The sequence below is a fragment of the Vigna umbellata genome, chromosome 4 (assembly GCF_029865625.1).
Source record: "Vigna umbellata cultivar VRB3 chromosome 4, Vumbellata_1.0, whole genome shotgun sequence".
NCBI lineage: Eukaryota > Viridiplantae > Streptophyta > Magnoliopsida > Fabales > Fabaceae > Vigna > Vigna umbellata.
The window spans coordinates 59,711,037-59,730,660 of NC_142168.1; the positions used below are offsets into that span (position 1 = coordinate 59,711,037).

The window sequence follows — 19,624 nt, forward strand, 5'->3', positions numbered from 1 at the left end:
TTCTCAGATTAATTGAGAGGCCATTGATCTAAACTACCAAAACCTTATTATGGAGGTTAAGAAAATGAGAGAGTTGAATCTTGAGGGGTGTAGAAGCATTTGCATGATGAAAAATAAATACTTTCATTCCTAAAAGAAAAAAAAAAAGAAGAGAAGAAAGAGAAAAATTAACTTGTGATATGAAATTTATCGATAGATTTTTTTTTTCAACAATTATTGACGAATTTTTTCTTTAATATTTACCAACATTGCCGTCGATAACATATTCCCAACTGCATTTTATTGATAGATTTTGGTTCATCAGAAATTTTTCAAAATAAGTTATTTCCAACTATTTTTTTACGCTTTCAACAAATTTTGACTATCAATAATGTTTATTTTATTTGTAGTGATATGTAAAGTTGATAAAGAATTAATAAAAAAAATAAAGATAATAAAATACTTTTAAATATTGTATTGAATTGAAGTGTTCGATTAAATAGTTTGAAAAGACTAATTACTTTTTATATAGTTCAAACACTTTCATTTTCAAAAGCTTTTTACCGTTGATGGAAAAAAATAGATGTGGAGAGGATAAGGTGGGTGTTGTGGCGTTGTGCAGAGGAACACACAAGAACAAGTGGAAGTGAAGTGATTTTAGATTTCTTTTTATTAAATTTTTTATCATGAATAATTAGATTATTTCAATAAGGCTACAAGGGTGCAGGAAGAAAACATGATGAATGAATGAATGAGTACAATGTGAAATTTACTATTAAAATTTTGGGGTCAATCTATTGGTCCAATAATAGAAACTGAGCTTTTTCTTTCTCTACTCTGACGATTTATTATTGTACTTTGATTTTTTTTCTTCAAAATATTAGTTTATCCTTTATATTTTATAAGGTTAAATATGTTTTTAGTGTCTTAACTTTCAGCGAAATTGGAAATTAGTTTCTCTTCAAAACTTTGGACTAATTTAGTCCCCAAACTTTTGAAATGTGTGAATTTAGTCCTTTTAACCAAATTTTGTTAACTTTATTTGATGTTTCAAATGCATTTCTAAGTGAATATTAAAACAAAAATGTGTCAAATGGTATAAACAACTCAAATACTATCATGAAACGTACTTGAAACATCAAATAAACCTAACAAAATTTAGTTAAAATGACTAAATTCACACATTTCTAAAATTTAGAGACTAAATTAGACCAAAGTTATGAAAAAGGACTAATTTCAATTTTTGTTAAAAGTTAAGGGACCAAAAACATATTTAACCCTATTTTATAACGACCATAATGCATTTTCGTTGTAGGTTTTTTTGGTTGTAGGTTTTTGCCAGACTGCGTTTTTAGGTTCGAACACTGACAAAGATTATTGATGAAGGTGAAGTTCTTTAGTTGGGTGGAGTAATTAAAAAGCTATTATTATTATTATTATTATTATTATTATTATTATGAAAATAATTATTATTTTTATTTTATAACAAATGAATCTCCTGCATCTCATACAACTGTAAAATGTAAAAGGAATTAAAAAAACAAATCATACGACAATTACAAAATTCGTCCACATTACTTCTTTTATTTTGTGAAAATGAAAATCTAACCCTTTCTTTTAAATATGTGGTTTTACTTATTTGTAAATCCGTTAAAATAAATTGAAGAACAGGTCCAACTTTGTTGAAGCAACCAGAGGCTTACAATTATGTGGCTTCTGAGAAAGAGAGAACAGGTCCAACTTTGTTTATGTAAATTCTTAATTATTATTAACTTCGGTCTTGATGGTATATTAAGTTCTAATATTTATTCTTCCTAACCACTATTATTTGAAAGGTTTAATGTCTCCGTAGGTCCCTATTTTGGTCATGAATTTCAAATAGGTCCTCATCATTTTCGGCGTATCAATTGAGTCCTTGTTTTTGTAAAATTGAATCAATTACAGGCCTGCCGTTAATTTGGACAAACGGCCGTTACGGTATTGGTTAGGTGGCATGGTTGAGTGCAGACGTGGCATTTAAAACGGTTATTGTATAAAATAATTGGTATGCACGTGTGTTTATTCAGTTTTGGGTAAGGGTAAAGTAGGAAATTTGAAAAAATTAAAAGGGCAACTAAGATTGGGGAAAGAATTAAACCTTTTTATTATTAGGGTTCGCGTGAGAGGCCAAAAATCGCGATCGTAAGTTCGAGACTGAAGCGGCAGAGTGCATGCAGTGGGCGGTGTCTGTGGGTCCTTTTGTTGTTGGAAGCAAGAAGCTGAAGCACGTGGTCAGTGGAGGTAAGTGTTTCTGCTTTATTGTATTCGTTTTGATTCAATCGAAACTACAATCACTTGTGGTGGTCCCCCATTGCTGTATGGTTTGGTCTCTGGTTTTGATTGCATTTTGGTGGTCCCCCATGTATGTTTAAAGTTATTTGACTTTGTCTGAGTGCGTATGTTTAAAGTTATTTGATCTCTGTGCCTGTTTTAATATATATTTTTTTTGTCGTGATATGTTTTCATAATAGGTCTGTAGATATATTTATTTTGTGTTGTGCGTAATGGAGGACGCTATTGTGTGTGTGTTCCACCATGGAGGAAAGTTCATTAATGATAGTACCCTAAAGTATGAAGGGGAGACAACAACTTTGTCCTTTGACCCTGACACGTGGAGTTTTTTTGTGATTGTCAGTGTAGTCAAAAGTTTAGGATATGAGAATTTTAAAAATTTGTGGTACTGTTTAGGAGGGGGTTTAGTGTTGGAAAATAGGTTGGAACAATTGATTGATGACAGAGGTGCCATGCATATGGCTAACTTAGCTAGGCTTAATGGTGAAGTTCACTTATATGTTGTCCATGTAGTTTCTGATCCCGAAGTCATTCATATGCTTGAAGACATTACTAATGATGAAAGAGAAGTTGAAGGTAATGGTACAGTACAAAAAGAGGTTGAAGAAGATGGTGATTCTGTTAAAGTAAATGGTGAAGGTGATGGTGACTTACAAGAGGTCAATGTTTGTGAAGAAGATGGTGACGGTGTTGAAGTAAATGATGTAGTTGATGGTGAGTTACAAGAGGTGAACGAGGGTGAAGAAGATGGTGGTGCTGTTGAAGTAGATGGTGAGTTACAAGAGGTGAACGAGGGTGAAGAAGATGGTGGTGCTGTTGAAGTAGATGGTGAGTTACAAGAGGTGAACGAGGGTGAAGAAGATGGTGGTGCTGTTGAAGTAGAGGTTGAAGGTCATGGTCACGTAGAAGAGTTGCATGAGGTTGAAGAAGAGCAAGAGTTGAATGTGTGTGAAGGAGTCGTGGAGGAAGAAGTTTATGTTTGTAGTTGGAGTACATCTACTGAAGAAGGTGATGTACATGGAATTAATGAGTGCTTAGAGGGCCTAGTAGATGTGAGTGTTGAATGTGATATAGATGGTGATGTAGATTGTAATGTCGAAGCAGAAGTAGAAGTAGAAAGTCTTTATGATAGTGATGATGACCGTGATAATGTCAGTGTTGAATGTGATGATCATGACGATAGAGGATTGTCAGATTTTGAGTGGAAATCTGAGGAATTTCTTAGTGCAACAGATAGTGATGAAGAGGTTAATGACAGTGAAGGTTATGGGAGGTTTGGTATTTTTTGTATGCCAAAAAGTATGGTAGACTTTACATGGGAAGTTGGGACTTTTTTTGCAGAAAAGCAAGATATTTTAGATGTTGTAAAAGGGTATGCCTTGGAAAATGGGAGGAATATAAAGTTTGTAAAAAATGACAAGAGAAGATTGAGGATGAAGTGCTTTGGTGCAAAAGGAGAATGCCCATGGACCATATACTTTGGTTATATGGAGGCTGTAAAATCATGGCAGCTGAGAACTAAAAAAGACATTCATACATGCAGCAGGGAGTTCAACCTGAAGTTAGTTGACGCCAAGTGGTTGAGCAAAAAGTTGGTGAAAACAGTTCAGGAAAATCCTAAGATGAAGGGTGTTGATATTCGTGAAAAAGTTCAAAGGAAGTGGAACATAGGTATATCAAGGTCTATAGCTTATAGAGCCAAAGCTATTGCTTCTAATGAAATTGATGGGTCCTTTAATGAACAATATAAGAGGATATATGATTATGCGCATGAGTTGTTGGAAAGAAATCCAGGATCTACAGTTAAGGTCCATGTTGAGAATAATGAGGGTGAGTTAATTTTCAAGAGATTTTACTGTTGTCTGAAGGCATGCAAAGACAGTTTTGTCTGCTGTAGGCCAATAATTGGATTAGATGGAGCCTTTTTGAAAGGGAAGTATGGTGGTGAGCTGTTGACGACTGTTGGGAGGGATGGAAATGATCAAATGTTGCCCATTGCATATGCGGTGGTAGAAGTCGAAAACAAAGATTCATGGATGTGGTTTTTGGAACTTTTAATTGATGATCTTGGTGGTGGAGAAGTGTGTTCTTCAATTACTTTTGTCTCGGACCAACAAAAGGTAATAATCATATTTAAATTGCTTCTTTCGTATATTGGTTCATTAATTTGATATGGTGATAAATCATTTACGTTAACACCACAGGGTCTACTACCAGCCATACAACAGTTACTCCCAGGTGTTGACCAGAGATTTTGTGTCAGACACTTATATTCAAACTTTAGGAAAAAGTTTCCTGGTAAAAATCTGAAACAGCTGAGTGGAGGGCAGCTACTGCCACTCATCCACAAAACTGGGAAAGGGAGATGAGAAACATTAAAGATATAAATGAAGACGCATTCAAGCATTTGATTGCCATCCCTCCAAGGTTGACAATTTGTATTAATTATTTTTGCCCTTTGTATATTATTTTATGTTTGTCCATATTAGTTGCAGTTTTAACATGTGTATATATCATCTGTTGTAGATATTGGTCAAGGTCCAGATTCAGTCCAACACCAAAATGTGACACATTGGTCAACAATATCAGTGAGGCTTTCAACAGTGTCTTAGTTCACACCAGGACTAAACCAATCATAACAATGCTGGAAGAAATTAGGGTATACATAATGCAAAGATGGGCAAAAAACAGGGCTAAGATACAATCATTTTCAGGACCAATTTGTCCAAAGATCCAGGCCAGATTTACAAAGGAATCCCAAGCAACCAAGAATTGGATACCTAGGTAACTTTCTTCATAACTTCATAAATGTTTATTCATTCCTTGGTAAACTTTATGTCAGCCACTTAAATGTGTTGTTTAAATTTTTTATTTCTTTATAGTTGGTCAGCACATAAACTGTTTGAAGTAAGACACGTCTCCCAAAGTGGAGAAAAAATTGTTGTAAACATAGACGAGTTCTCATGCTCGTGCAGGAGATGGAGCATCACAGGAATTCCATGTTGTCACTCCCTTGCCGCAATGAAGTTTCTTAATATTGATGGCCAGCAGTTCATTCCGGCTTGCTTTCTAAAGTCCACCTATGAAGAAACCTATGCATCAATCGTATATCCCATCAACGGCAACAACATGTGGGACCTAACACCATATCCGGATGTCATGCCTCCTAGGAAAAAGGTTATGCCTGGAAGACCTAAAAGGAAAAGAAGACTGGAGCAGTGGGAGATCAGAAAGGATGATTCACGAGTGAGCAAGGGTGGTTTGCGGAAGAGATGCAGGATATGTAGGGAGGTTGGGCACAACAGGAGTCGTTGCCCGAAAGCAACCCAAGAACCAATCATGCCATCATCGCAATTATCTGAAGTGTGTATGAATGATGAGGAAGCTGAACTATAGATGTCTGTATAAATGACAATGATGCCAAGTTTAAGGAACTTTGGTTATGTAATAGTCTAAGGAACAAGGTTGATTGTTTTACTGCTTTGTAATTTTGCTGAACTATAGATGTGTGTATGGTTTTGGATGTATTACAATGATGCCAACTATGTATGGTTTTGGATGTATTACACTGTTTTGGATGTATTACAATGAGCAGGAACTACTTTGGATATGACCAGGAACTGTTTTGGATGTATTACAATGAGAGGAACTATTTTGTCAATGACCAGGAACTGTTTTGGATGTATTAAAATGTTTTGGTTATATTACAATTTCCTTCTTGGACGGACGTCTTATATACAACGATACAGGACGACCAGACTGAACGCTCTGCAGCACGGAGGTTGTTGGAAGAGCGATGCACGAGGGTGGACGACCAGACCGAACGGTCTTGAACACGGACGTAGTTGGACGAGCGCTACACACGGGAGGACCACCACACCGAACGCTCTTCAGCACGGACGTAGTTGGACGAGCGCTAGACAAGGGAAGACGACCACACCGAACGCTCTTCAGCACGAACGTAGTTGGACGAGCACTAGACAAGGGAAGTCGACCACACCGAACGCTCTTCAGCACGGACGTAGTTGGACGAGCGCTAGACAAGGGAGGACGACCACACCGAACGGTCTTCAGCACGCACGTAGTTGGACGACCGCTAGACAAGGGAGGACGACCACACCGAAAGGTCTTGAGCACGGACGTAGGTGGACGAGCGGTACACGAGGGAGGACGACTAAACCGAACGCTAGGGAACAGGGACCTAGTTTGACGAGCGATACACACGGTAGAAAAAACGCTCAGTGGACGCGCGTCCAGCGAAGACACGCAGTGGACGCTCGTCCAGCGAGGACCCGCAGTGGACGCTCGTCCAGCGAGCTAAGAGGGCGCTCGTAATTTAGCTATCAAATGAAACTGCTTATTCAATAGTATCTCAGCAATGTAACAATCAAATTGTGGTCTGATCAGGATAACAATGCTGTAATTTAGCATTTCAACAATGAAACTGCTTATTCTATAAATATGATTTACCATTATAACAATTGTGTAATTTAGCAACAATTTTGTACACAGTATATGGACTGAATTTATAACAACTCTTCCATTTCATTCATTTCATTAATTTCATTACAACAGACCAAACCTACAACAAAGTTACAAGGAATCATCCTTTCGTCATCAACATTGAAACTAAAACTATCTGTATTACAGATAAAACAGACACCAACAACATCACCACCTTCATCAACTTTTCAACAATGAAAACTGATTTTTGTAAATTCAGTATCATTTTCCTAGTACTATCCATGTCTTCACTCTTCACTAGTGTTTCTTTCTTTCCTTCACTGTTGAACAAACTTCCCCTTTCGTCACCACCAATATCATTGCACCATTCGAAGAAGTTGCAACCACTTTCTTCACCACCATTCTGTAAAGACAGCATTCAACTTCATTAGGGAGTACCACCTTCTTCTCACAAACAGTACCAGAACTTGATTAGGTTGAGTTGAATCTAACATACCTTATACTTGGAGCATCCCCAAAATTGCTTGCCCCGATTCTTCGTAGTTTTGGCAGTTCTCACCACACAACTTTGACCACAGTAGCAGATCGGTGAAGGCGTACCATTTTCCTTCCGCCTGGCACTGCAACTCGATGAATACCAAGAGTGCTCCTTCGACATTCTCTTCGAACAACTAGTACTACACCCTGCTGCGTCGCAAAACTACAACTTCGACCTCGTACTTCGAATCGAACAAAGAACGCGCACCCTCCCACTTCGAATCGAACAAAGAACGCGCACCCTCCAACTTCGAATCGAACAAAGAACGCGCACCCTCCCACTTCGAATCCAACAAAGAACGCGCACCCTCCCACTTCCAATCGAACAAAGATACACCTGATTTTTGGATCCAACTTAGGATCCCATTTTTGGCCTCTCACGCGAACCCTAATATTAAAAATCCTCAATTTCTTCCCCCAATCTCATGTGCATTCGTCAATTAAAACCTGTTGGCCTTGAATTTTTTCAAATTTCCTAGTATGCCCTTACCCAAAACTGAATAATCAGACGTGCATACCAATTATTTAATACAAAAACCGTTTTAAATGCCACGTCTGATTAGTTACTGCACTCAACCATGCCACCTAACCAATACCGTAACGGCCGTTTGTCCAAATTAACGGCAGGCCTGTAATTGATTCAATTTTACAAAAACAAGGACTCAATTGATACGCCGAAAATGACGAGGACCTATTTGAAATTCATGACCAAAATAGGGACCTACGGAGACATTAAACCTATTTGAAAACAGCTGTCAGACTCAATTATTTAATCTGTACAGTGGTTGTCAGCATTCACCATCTCTATTTATTATGATTATGACTAGGTCTAGATCTGATTCAGACTTGTTTTCCACAAATATGTTTTATAAAAAATGCTACCAACAAAATTCCAGGGCATATATTATCCTTAAATTTCCTCCACTTTCTTTTATTAATATCATTCTAAATATTAGAAAGTGGATTTAAAACCTAATTTAACTGTACAAAATCGGTTTATAGATAGTTTGTCTCCATTTATAAATTATGAATTGGTTTTATTTTTAGTCGATGTAGAACTTTTAACACATTCCCTTCACGCCGAGGTATAAATATTTATACCTCGACGTGAAGGGAGTATGTTATTAATTCCACATCAACTAGAGATAAAGTCAAATTATAATATATAAGTGAGATGCAAACCTCATCTTACAAGTCGATTTTGTGGGGTTGACTTAGCCTTAAACCCACTTTCTAATATGATATCAGAGTCATGGTTAGAGCCTATCCTAGCGAGTTCTAAGTGGGCATTTCTGTTTCCACCTGTTGTCAGGCTGCTATCATACCACCAATACCAATATATAAGTGAGGTGCAAACTCATCTTACAAACTGATTTTGTGGGGTTGAGTTATGCTTAAAAACTTACTTTCTAATACTAAATGTTAAAACTTTTATATCCTTTAAAAGTAATTAAATTCATTTTATAATTTGTTTTAATAATAATAGTGTCTACTGTTGTCGGCAGTGTCGTTGTCTACGATTGCAACTACTTATGGATATGTTCCTTTTCTCATCGTGCATGTGACATGTCTCTTTTCTTCCTAGGCAACAATTTAGAATATTGAGGTCGCTCTTTTTCCTCTTTCAAGTTCGTTGTGCGTGAGTTGTACGCAGCTATTTAAAGCATCGAGGTTACTCTTTTTCCTATTTTAAGTGTCTTGATTGGAGAATCTTGGATTTTTAAGGATTCTCTCTCGTTCATCAATGTCTTCTTCGGCTACGATATCTTCTTACATCTATTTTGTTACCATTGCATTTGATCCATCCATATATATGCTTTTTCTCTCATGGCAAATATGATTTTTTTAGTTTATTTATAGTTGTGGTGACTCTTCAAGAATACCTCTTTATCCACTAGATATAAACAATTCATTCCTTAACTGCGATTTGCAAGATGAAATTTACATGAAGCAATCTCTTAGATTTGTTTTTCAGAAAGACTTCTGGGTTGGTATTTCATCTTCTGTGTCGTCTTCACAAATCATTAACAATTTGGTATCACTTGAATACAAAAGCGAATATTTTCACCAATTTGATGATTATAATAGTAACAAGTTTGGCATATATGAGCATAATTTTTTTCAAAAAACAATAAGAATAATTTAAAATGGAAACAAATTTGAAGGATAATTAAAAATAGGGTTAAATATGTTATTAGTTCCTAAACTATTAAATAATTTTGGGTTTTATCTCTCTTCGAAAGGTTTGTTCATTTTCATCATCTTAGTTTTAAAACTCTTATTTTTAGTCCTTAAAATTGAACGACGTTAAGCTTTCGTTGATGTGGCAAATGACGAGCCACATCCATTTTCTTTTTTTTCCGAAACGTTTCAATCTAGTCAATCTTTAACAGTTACCCAAAGGTTGTCGTTACTGTTGAGAACCCGCTCCAAGCGCCTACCGCATTGGAAAAGTCTCGTCGCCGATCGACCTTCCCTCTCCAAAGCTCTCTCCTTGTGGCTTTTGCACCGCTAGAGGTGTAATTTCTCGAGAGTCTTCGTTCACTACAGAAGAGTCTTCGTTCACACGTTACCGAAGCCTCCCACGCCAACGACTAAGAGTTTATTGAAGTTGTTGGTTGTTGCTCTGATTTTCGCAATTGAGAAGTGGCGGTAGAGGTGAGTGGGTAGTGACGATGAACCAAATCCCAGAGAAGTTCCGTATTTTTTATTGGGAGCCTTGTTGACATAAACGTTCTTTCTGTGTTTGATGAGGAACAAAAAGGTGATAAGGGAGAGGAAAACGACACCGAAAACTGCACTAACAACTTCAGCAGTTAGGGGTCTCTTGGTGCTGCTATTTTTCTTCTTTGAGATTTGTTTATTAGGGGTTTGTGGAAGAGGGTTTAGGTTCGGTTCAGCAAGACTGCCTGTTGTGTTGATGATTTTGAAAACTTCAATTGCATTGAGTTGTGCATCCTGAATGGAGCTTTTACTATTAGGATGCATTTCCAGTGAGGCATGACCGAGACCGAGCGGTCGGTGAAGCGGTGGGTGAATTGAGTCCTGACAACCGAGCGGAGGCATGACTAAGGCCGAGCGGTGCATGAACAAGATCGAGCAGTGGTAGTTAGGATTTTGAGTTCTGACAATATCTTCTCTTCTCTTCCCTACTCAGTCATCCCAATAACATTTCTTATCTCACATTCATATACATCATTCATTTTGTCAGGATGAGTCCACTCGCATTTTGTTCCCAACCCCACAGTTTTTGCTCTAAGCTTCTTGAAATTGTTATGATATTCTGATTGAATCTTGAGTTTAGAATTTTGTTCAGGTTTTGAATTGCGTATCCTTTTTAAATGCATCCATGACTGAAACTCCATAAAATTTGTCTTGGCTTTTGTTATTTGTAGCCAGCGGCACTGAATGAATTCTTACATAACTTAGTATGCTTACCAGAATCTTGAAGATTTCAAAAATTGGATTTCTTTGACTTCCCCGGGACACTAGTAGTGTTGGCTCATTAAGTGTATCTGACAAAGGAAAAGTAGCAATCTAGCATGGAGTTCTGAATAAACAGAGAAACATAAACTAAGCTGGGAGCTGCATTTAGGTGGCGACAATTTAAATAGATGAACAAATTTGAAAGAACTAGATTAGGTCAGTGTTATGGCGAGCTCAAAGGTAGGTTTTAGGTTATCTTTGCTTTTGTTTTCTTTTTCAGCAACCCCATTCTTTCTTTCATGATGGTTCGGTTCTTTCTTTCAGCAACCCCATTCTGTTAGGGAGTATAGGCAGCAGTCAACTGTCTCCTTATCCCTTCACTTCCACAAAATTCATCAAATATTTTTGAGGAAAATTCACCTCCCATGTCAGTTCTTAAGCAGATGATGCTTTCTCCTACTTCCTTTTCTACCAAAGTTTTGAAATCTCTAAAGAAAGAGAAAGTTTCAGATTTTTCCTTTAAGAAATACACCTAAGTTTTACGTGATAAGTCATCAATAAAACTTAGGATATATCTCTTATTACTACTGGATGTTGGCTGAATGGGTCCACATAAATCTGCATGAACCAACTGTAGCCGTTTAGATGCTTTCCACATACATTTTTTTGATATTGAATTTCTGTGTTGTTTTCCAACCAAGCAATGTACACAGAGCTCCTTAGGGGTTGTGATTGTTGATAGTCCAGTCACCATTTGCTTAGTGACACAAGATTTTAAGCCATCATAACTTAAATGCCATAGTCTATTATGCCAGAGTTGGGAGCTGTCTTCTTCATTTGTCTGAAAACAGGTTGTCAGATCCCCTTTTATGATTGTTGTTGGTTCCCCTTTCATGATTGTTGTCAGAGAAAACATCCTGTTTGCACTCATATGTACCTCCAAAATCAACCCTTTTTTTGAATGAACAATATTGCACTTATTGTTCTGAATTATGATGCTTAATCCCTTTTCTTGCAGCTGCCCTATACTCAATAGGTTATTCTTGAGTTCTGGAACATAGTATACATGTGTAATAACATGTATAATTCAATTCACCATCATTCGAACACTTCCTTTTCCCTTCAAAGCTATGTGGGTATCATTTCCCAACTTTACTTTGTGTTGAAAATTCTCATCTAGTGTTGAGAACCACTCCTTGTTACCACTCATGTGGTTACTGCATCCTGAGTCTAAGAACCATTTATCTTTCTTTTCTTCTTTACATTCTACCGAGGTCATCAGCAGGACCTCTTCCTCTTGTTCCTCCATTTCAACATAATGTGCCTTCTTTTCACACAAAGGACATTCATATTGAAAATGTCCAAACTTGTGACACTTGAAGCATTCAACTTCGGCCTTGTTGAATGATTGTCTTCCTCTTCCTCTACCTAGAAATCCCCCTCTACTTCTTCCTCTTCCACTTCTGTCATCTACTAGGATTTGCATAACATGTTCTTCAGTTGTTGGAAGTATCATTCTTTGTTCATGAACTAATAGACTACTTTGTTATTCGTCTATTGTCATGGAATCCAAGTTATTTGATTCTTCAATGGAGCACACCACATAATTGAATTGGATTGTCATAGACCGTAGGATTTTCGCAGTTATGACACTTTCTTGCATACTTCCTCCAATAGCTTTCATGCTTTTGGCAATCTTCAATGTTCTGGCAAAATAAGAATTCACAGATTCTCCCTCCTTCATCTGTAGCGTTTCGAACTCTTTGCTTAGGGCTTATAATTGAGCACGTTTGACTTGTGTTGAACCTTGAAACTTCTGCTTCATGGAATCCCATATATTTTTTTACGTTTCATCATTGAGAATAGTATCCAAAATTTCTCTATCTATGGCTTGATAGAGATAGTTTTTTATCTTTAAATCCTGAAGTTTCTACTCCTCCATGACTTTAATTTCTGCCTCTGATACTGTAGTTTTGTCTGGAACAACCTTTACTCCATGTTCCACCAAATGCCAATATTCCTTTGATCGAAGGAAATTCTTCATGAGTTTTGCCCAATGATCATAATGTCCATCAAATTTAGGAATTGTAGGTTGTGCATACTTTGAATCAACCATTCTTCCAAATGATTGTTCCACTCACTCTCTACCCAATTTTTGATTTAAAAACCCTCGGTGTATCACTCAACTCACCACCCAACTCACTCAGAATTTCTGGTTCAGGCCCCTGTTACGGAGCTCTGATACCAGATTGTTAACTGACACAGGTAAATAAGATTTCTGAAACAGATGCTTCTTATTTCACACTTTGTAAAAATGAACTACAACTATTTAAAGAAATATTCAGAAGCAAAAATCCTACCCACTCCATGCGTGAAGTGTTGGTGGTTTCCTAAAATTAAGGAGCTAAACTGTTAGCCTCCTATATCTCTGGTCAACATGACCTAAATTTATGGAATCAGAAAACAAAACAATTTAAATGTAAAACAGAATATCTAATTATATATGAGTAATTTTGAGTTGTCAATAAGAGGCTAAATTTTATTTATTTAAAGGCTTAATTACTCGTTTGGTCCCACTTTGATTAGAATGTTTTATCACTTTTAAAAAAGCTCCAATTGTATCCTAACTTTTGAAAAAAAAAATTCAATCCCTGACTTATGAAAAAAAAGTCTAAAGTCTTTTGAGAAAAAAAAAACAAACAACATTAATGACATTGTCACATATCAATATGTATTTTTTTTAAGAAATTTTGTTGCCATATGTCAGGCCCCTAGTATGACACATGACAAAATATTATCATGAATCAGTATCAAATGTCATTGTCTTGATTTCAATTTAGTTTTTTATATTTGTCTTTGATTCAATTTAATCCTTCTTTTTTTTCTCAAAAGAAAGCAATATTATCCCTATCCAATTCAAGACAAAATTTATTATTTGCATAAATATTACTAAAATAACTTTTTAACATATTACATTATATATTATTAACCCATGTTTTGGTAAACATAACTTTAATCACTAATTTTTTTATATAAATATTAATATAACATTTATACAAATAATAAATTTAATCTTAATTAAAAAGGACCAAATTTATTATTTATATAAATTGTATTAATTAATTTATTCTTATAAAAAATATTGATTAATAATATATTAATTTTTAAAAAATATTTATACTTATTTAGTTTTAATCTTATAAAAAACATAGATTAACAAAACATGACTTAATAATATATAATAGTGTAATATGTTAAAAAATAATTCTTCATAAAAATATTAGTATAACATTATACAAATAATAAATTTTATTACAATTTGGAGGTAGTCAATATTGTTCTATTTTTAGAAAAATTATGATTGAATTGAATAAGAAAACATATATATAAATAGAATTAAAATTAAGATAATAACACTACAAAAATCTGTATTTTTACCGGGGGTTTTTTAAAATGTTACCGGCGGTTTTAACCCCGCAAATCATATTTCCCGCGGTTGGAAAAACCGGTGGGAAATCGTCCGTCGCCAAGCAAGTACCGACGGTTCTGAAAAAACCGCCAGTATTAGCGGGGGTTCCCAGAAACCGCCGGAATTTCCAGGGGTTTTGTAGAAACCGCTGGAATTTCCAGGGGTTTTGTAGAAACCGTCGGAATTAGTTGGGGCTTTATGAAAACCGCCGGAAATAGCGGGACTACTCAAAAACCGCCGGAACTAGCCGGGGTTATCTCAAAACGGCCCCTACTTTTGATGGTTTAGTTTACCGGGGTTTTAAAACCGCCGGGAATTTGTATAGTTCATTTTTTTTATTGTAATAAAATTAGATTATAATAAAAATGGTTTTATTGACAAAACAAACAATAAATTAATATGAACTAAAATTTAATAATATTGTATAAAATAAACTACATTGTTCAACCTAATATCATTCATACAACTAATTGTTCATACATAAAAATTAAAAAGAAAGAGGTTCATTACATATGTTCAATATAGATGTTCAATACTAAAAGTATGACTCATAAAAGTATTCAATAACAATATCTAATTTTTTTCTTCATTACATCCATTGTTTGGCGCACTCCCTTGATCAGATACCTACAATATAACATAATAGTTAGTCGATAATATATTTAATAAAAAAAATCATAAAAGTATAGACTAAAACAGAGAGTTTGTAGACATAAAACTAGATACTTTCATCTTACCTCATAATTCTTGATGTTATCTTTTTATCTCTCTTGTTAAGTTATCGAGAAAAATCACTCCAAAATGACAATATTATTTGTGCATTAAGTATTTCTAGCCTCTGTTATGCTGTCTATGGGAAAATATGTTTGCTAGGTACATTGTTCTTGAAACGAAATGTTGTTTAAGGTGCAGATGCATGCAGAAAAAAAAAACACAGGAGACAAGAAGAATCACCTTCCTAGCCATACAATTAACATGTGATTCTAATACTGCTCCCCTTACTCCTTAATAAACTCCTTAAGAACCCTTTTCCCTTCTCTACTCCTAATACAAGCCACCAACCCAACAGAAGCACCAGAACTTATATGCTGTAATGTTTTCATTATGCTAAGAAATCAATTTCCAAGGTAGAAGAAACATCACTGTTGATTGCCCCCTCTGTCTCCTAATATCACTAAATCCACTGTCACCACAACACCTCATGGTTTCCATTATTCACTCACTTAATCATAAACTATATAAATTTGAAAGAACCTTGCCCTTATGTCCCCCAATAGCAACATCTTAATGCTAGCCTAGATTCTAGGCTAATGAAGGAAGTTTTTGGCTATAACTCAGCATTGTTTGTGCTAGCCACCATTATTTAAATCCACCCCTCACTTATACTTTGAAGAAAGACATAAAGTGCAAAACTAATTCAAATAGAAAGCAGCTTCAATTATACACATGACCATCTAGAGATAAGTTATACTATTAAATTGTAGTTGAGAAGATGGGATTATTGAACTGGTTCATCACAGAGAGGAAGCAGGGGAATAATGTTTCTAAATTAAAATTAAAATTAAAACCTTGTTAATGGTATATTTCTTTCATCATCGGGAAATAATGTTTCTAAGTTTTGTTGTTGAAACGGTTCACATTCATGAACTTTGTCAACATCATCTTCACCCATGTTGTACAAGTCTCTAGGCTTTATATGTACAGGGATGCACCAATTTTTATCAAACTCATCATCTACATAATATACCATTTGTGCTTCTGATGCCTGAATTCTGTTTTCCTGTCTCCTAATTATTTCATTAGTGAAAACATTTGTACTTTTAGTTATATGGTTATTAGTAACTTTATCTGGCTATTTTTAATTTGGAGGAGAGTTGAAAACTTTGGAGAATTCTGCTACATGCAGAGTGGGCAGTGCTGGTTTAACTTTCAAGGGTCACCTCCTATGATTGATTTAAAGAAACACTCCTATCTCATGCCCCACCACCATTCCCACAACTTATTTCATTCTCCTCTTTTCAACTCTCTCTCTCACAACCACATCCTCCTCTCTTCACATATTAGTCCAAGGAGCTGCGTACCAGAAATATTCTTCTTGCTAGGAATTTAAGCATGAAGTTAACTTAAGAAAAAATAAAAATAGTATAATATAAAGAAGAAAATTAATATTGTTTTAAAATTTTGAGTTAGAGACGATGATAATAACTTATGTCTTAGAATAATGTTTTTTTATTATGGTTGTGTCTTGTTTTAATAACCCCTTGTCTTTGGTGTTGGTTGAGATGCCAGGAATCATATCTTATAATCATACTGGGGCATTGGATTCTATCTAAATCCCACCATATTATCCGCATAAATAAATGAAGAATATTTCTATAAGCTAAGAGAAAAACAAATATTACACATACTACAAAAATCTGTATTTTTACACATAACCAATCAAGTGTTTAAAGGTATCAATCTGCATTAGGTTATTGTTTTCTTCAACTGCTCTTTACTTCACCAAGTTGTTATTCCCTTAATGGATATTAATGACAAAGCTTAATCGATTTGACTAAAACAAAATTGAGAAAAGAAGCTTTTGTGTTTATATTAATGTCAAAATATTATAGAAAGATGCTTTATAAAGAATAGGACTTTTTTTTAATGAAGATGTAATAATAATAGCAAGTGTGTTACTTACTGACCTAATATCTAAGGGTGGTAAACCAGACCTATATATATGGTGTAATGTTACTGTGAATAATGTTTTTTTTTAGTGCAAGCAGGTACTAGGCTAGTGCATAGATGGCATCTTACTTTGAACCTCAAAATTACTCGACTGTTGGTCAAAGTTTAATTTATTTTGAAAGGACACAAAGGAGGAAGTTAAAGGAAAATAATAATTGGAAAAGGTAGCTGCACCAAAATGTTCAGTCATTAACTAAATTATTAGCTAGGTTCTCAACCTAGCTAGCCACCTTTTCTTTTTTTCACTAACAGACACTGAGTATAAAAGAAATTAACTTTAATAATATTTAGGGTATTCAAGAGACCATGTTCCCTACTGGTCTCTATTTTCTGAAAGTATAATCATTTATTAAAATGACAAACAGATCTCTCTATCAACCTCTGTTATTTATAGATGATATCCACTACATTATATTCTCTTGTTGCCCTTTTACATTCAACATTCAGTATCATTACAACATTGTCGATCTTAAATATCTGCAGTACAAGTTTCCCTTAATAAAAATAGTCAGCATCCTCTAAATGAATAGTCCCCACAAACAGTACTTTGAATCTAAAAACTAAGTTCTCAACAAGCAAAAAGAATATACAGTTTTTGGTTATATATTGCATTTATGAACTTAGCCATTAAAATTAGAAAAGAACCTTCTTAGTTATCTTGTCCACTTCATCAATGTAAACAATCCCTTGTTGAGCTGCTTGAACATTGAACTCTGCTGCCTATGTGGGAAAAACCAAACTCACAAATAAGAAATGGCAAGTAGAACTACAAACAACACAAGATATCTTCTGAAAATGCTTAAATTATAAGTAAGTTTAATAACAAAAGTATTCCTCAACAAAGTGGTTTAGGTAGGGCATATGATGTGCAGGGACATAAATATCATCAAAGAATCCAAGACTTACTGCCAGCCACAGATTCAGAATTATTAAGCAGGACTATCTTGAATAAATCAATATTTGACAATCAATTAACATTTCAGATAAAGCAGATAGTGAATGGTGTTGTTTCATGATGAAAAAAATAGGTTGTTTTCAGTGTCACATTACAGATACAGAAATACAAAAACTAGCTCTGGTAACAACTCCATAGAAAGTCACATTATTCTTATAGAACACACTTTTAGCGTCAATTAAATTCATAGTTATCGATCCTAATAGAATAGCATGATGACTGACTGTTAGGTTCCTAGATAGAGGAAACCAGGAAAAACCCACTGCATAAAATAAATAAGCAAACAGGTTGGTTTTCTCCTAAGAAGAGAAGAACTCAACAAGGATGAACAAGATATGCTACCGCGTCAAAACACCCAGAATTCTAACAAGATCCAATGCATTAGTGCTAGAATAATGAACAAACACACCTAACCAAGAGTGATACTACCTTGCCTCATCTAAATTGTTAAAGAACAACTTTGAACATCAATATGTAGGCCTTTATAAAGATTGCATTACAACAACTACAATGCCAGGATCTTATAATAAACTCTCATGAAGTCTTATTTTACTTTCAATGGGTATCATCATGCCACATCACTTATAAGCAACTCTTACAAGTTCTGTTCCAACGGTGGAGTTCAATGTTTGAAGAAAGGTGGTCGAATTGTAAGGCCTAGTTGTAACTTCAGATATGAGACATACAACTTCTATGATCCTACCAATGTTGAAATACCAGCAGCACCAGCACCAAATGTGTCTGCTCTTCCTCTTCCTCCGATAGATACCTTGTCTATATAAGGTAAACGTCAACTCCTTCTTGAAATGTTGAAACTCAAAATTTGATGATTTTAATAAATTCTAAGAAATTAGTTAGTGCATTTTACCGTTTCTCAACCTACAAAATTGAAACACTTTTTGATAAAATTATTTTCCATGAAAGTGATTAGACTTGTTGAGAACTAATTTATTATCCTCAATCCTATAAATATATTAATTATTGAAGTTTCTGTTTTGGCAGGAAAGAGCAACACTTCTCTAACTGTAATAGCAATAGCCTTTGTCACACTAGTAATTCTTATGTGCATCTGTTTAAGAACGAGGAAGTCACGGAAACAGATTGAAGGTAAGCTAACATTCTTTTAGATGCCGAGATGCAAAGATATCAGATTTTGGCATGGCAAGATTAGATTGTGGAGTTCAATGTTTCAAAAATTGTTATTAAAGTGTTAGACCAAACCAGAGACAAAATGTTTTGAGTTACCACAAAAAGATCGAACATCAGTCGATCGAACAAACAAAGAACGAGAGAGCCAAAACCGGACAGCCAAGATTGAACACAGTCTTACCTTGACGGTCAGTGCGGGAGCCCACCAGAGCACCTCGAACTCGCTCAACCCACAAATGCCTCGACGCCTCCACCTCGATGCCTCAACCTCGACGTCTCCACCTCGACGCTCCACCTCGCAGAAGAAGACGAACACGAAGCCAAGCAAGAAGAGAAGACGAACATGAAGCCAAGCCAAAGAAGAAGCCAAGAAGGAGAAGATTGTGGTACGGGGTAGGGTTTGGGGGAAATTTTGATGAACACGAAGATAAGGTTTTAGGGTTCAAAATATCTGAAACTAGAACAGATGTTACTAAAACGAATGACCAAAGGCGCGGGGAAGGGGATATGGGTGCGGAAGTATTATAAAATTAAAAAAAGAATATTTTACGGGCGGTTTTCCATAAACCGCCGGGAATTATTCG

General features: G+C 35.4%; 1 long non-coding RNA gene across 1 annotated transcript; it reads right to left on the reverse strand.

The window, feature by feature from the left end:
* Positions 1-14,606: 14,606 nt before the first annotated feature.
* LOC148200742 (uncharacterized) lies at positions 14,607-19,540 on the reverse strand. The gene is made up of 3 exons (XR_015785726.1): positions 19,222-19,540; positions 17,582-17,656; positions 14,607-14,833 (listed from the first exon to the last, which is right to left on the reverse strand). It is a non-coding gene; the product is annotated as an uncharacterized LOC148200742 (long non-coding RNA).
* Between the last annotated feature and the right edge of the window lie 84 nt (positions 19,541-19,624).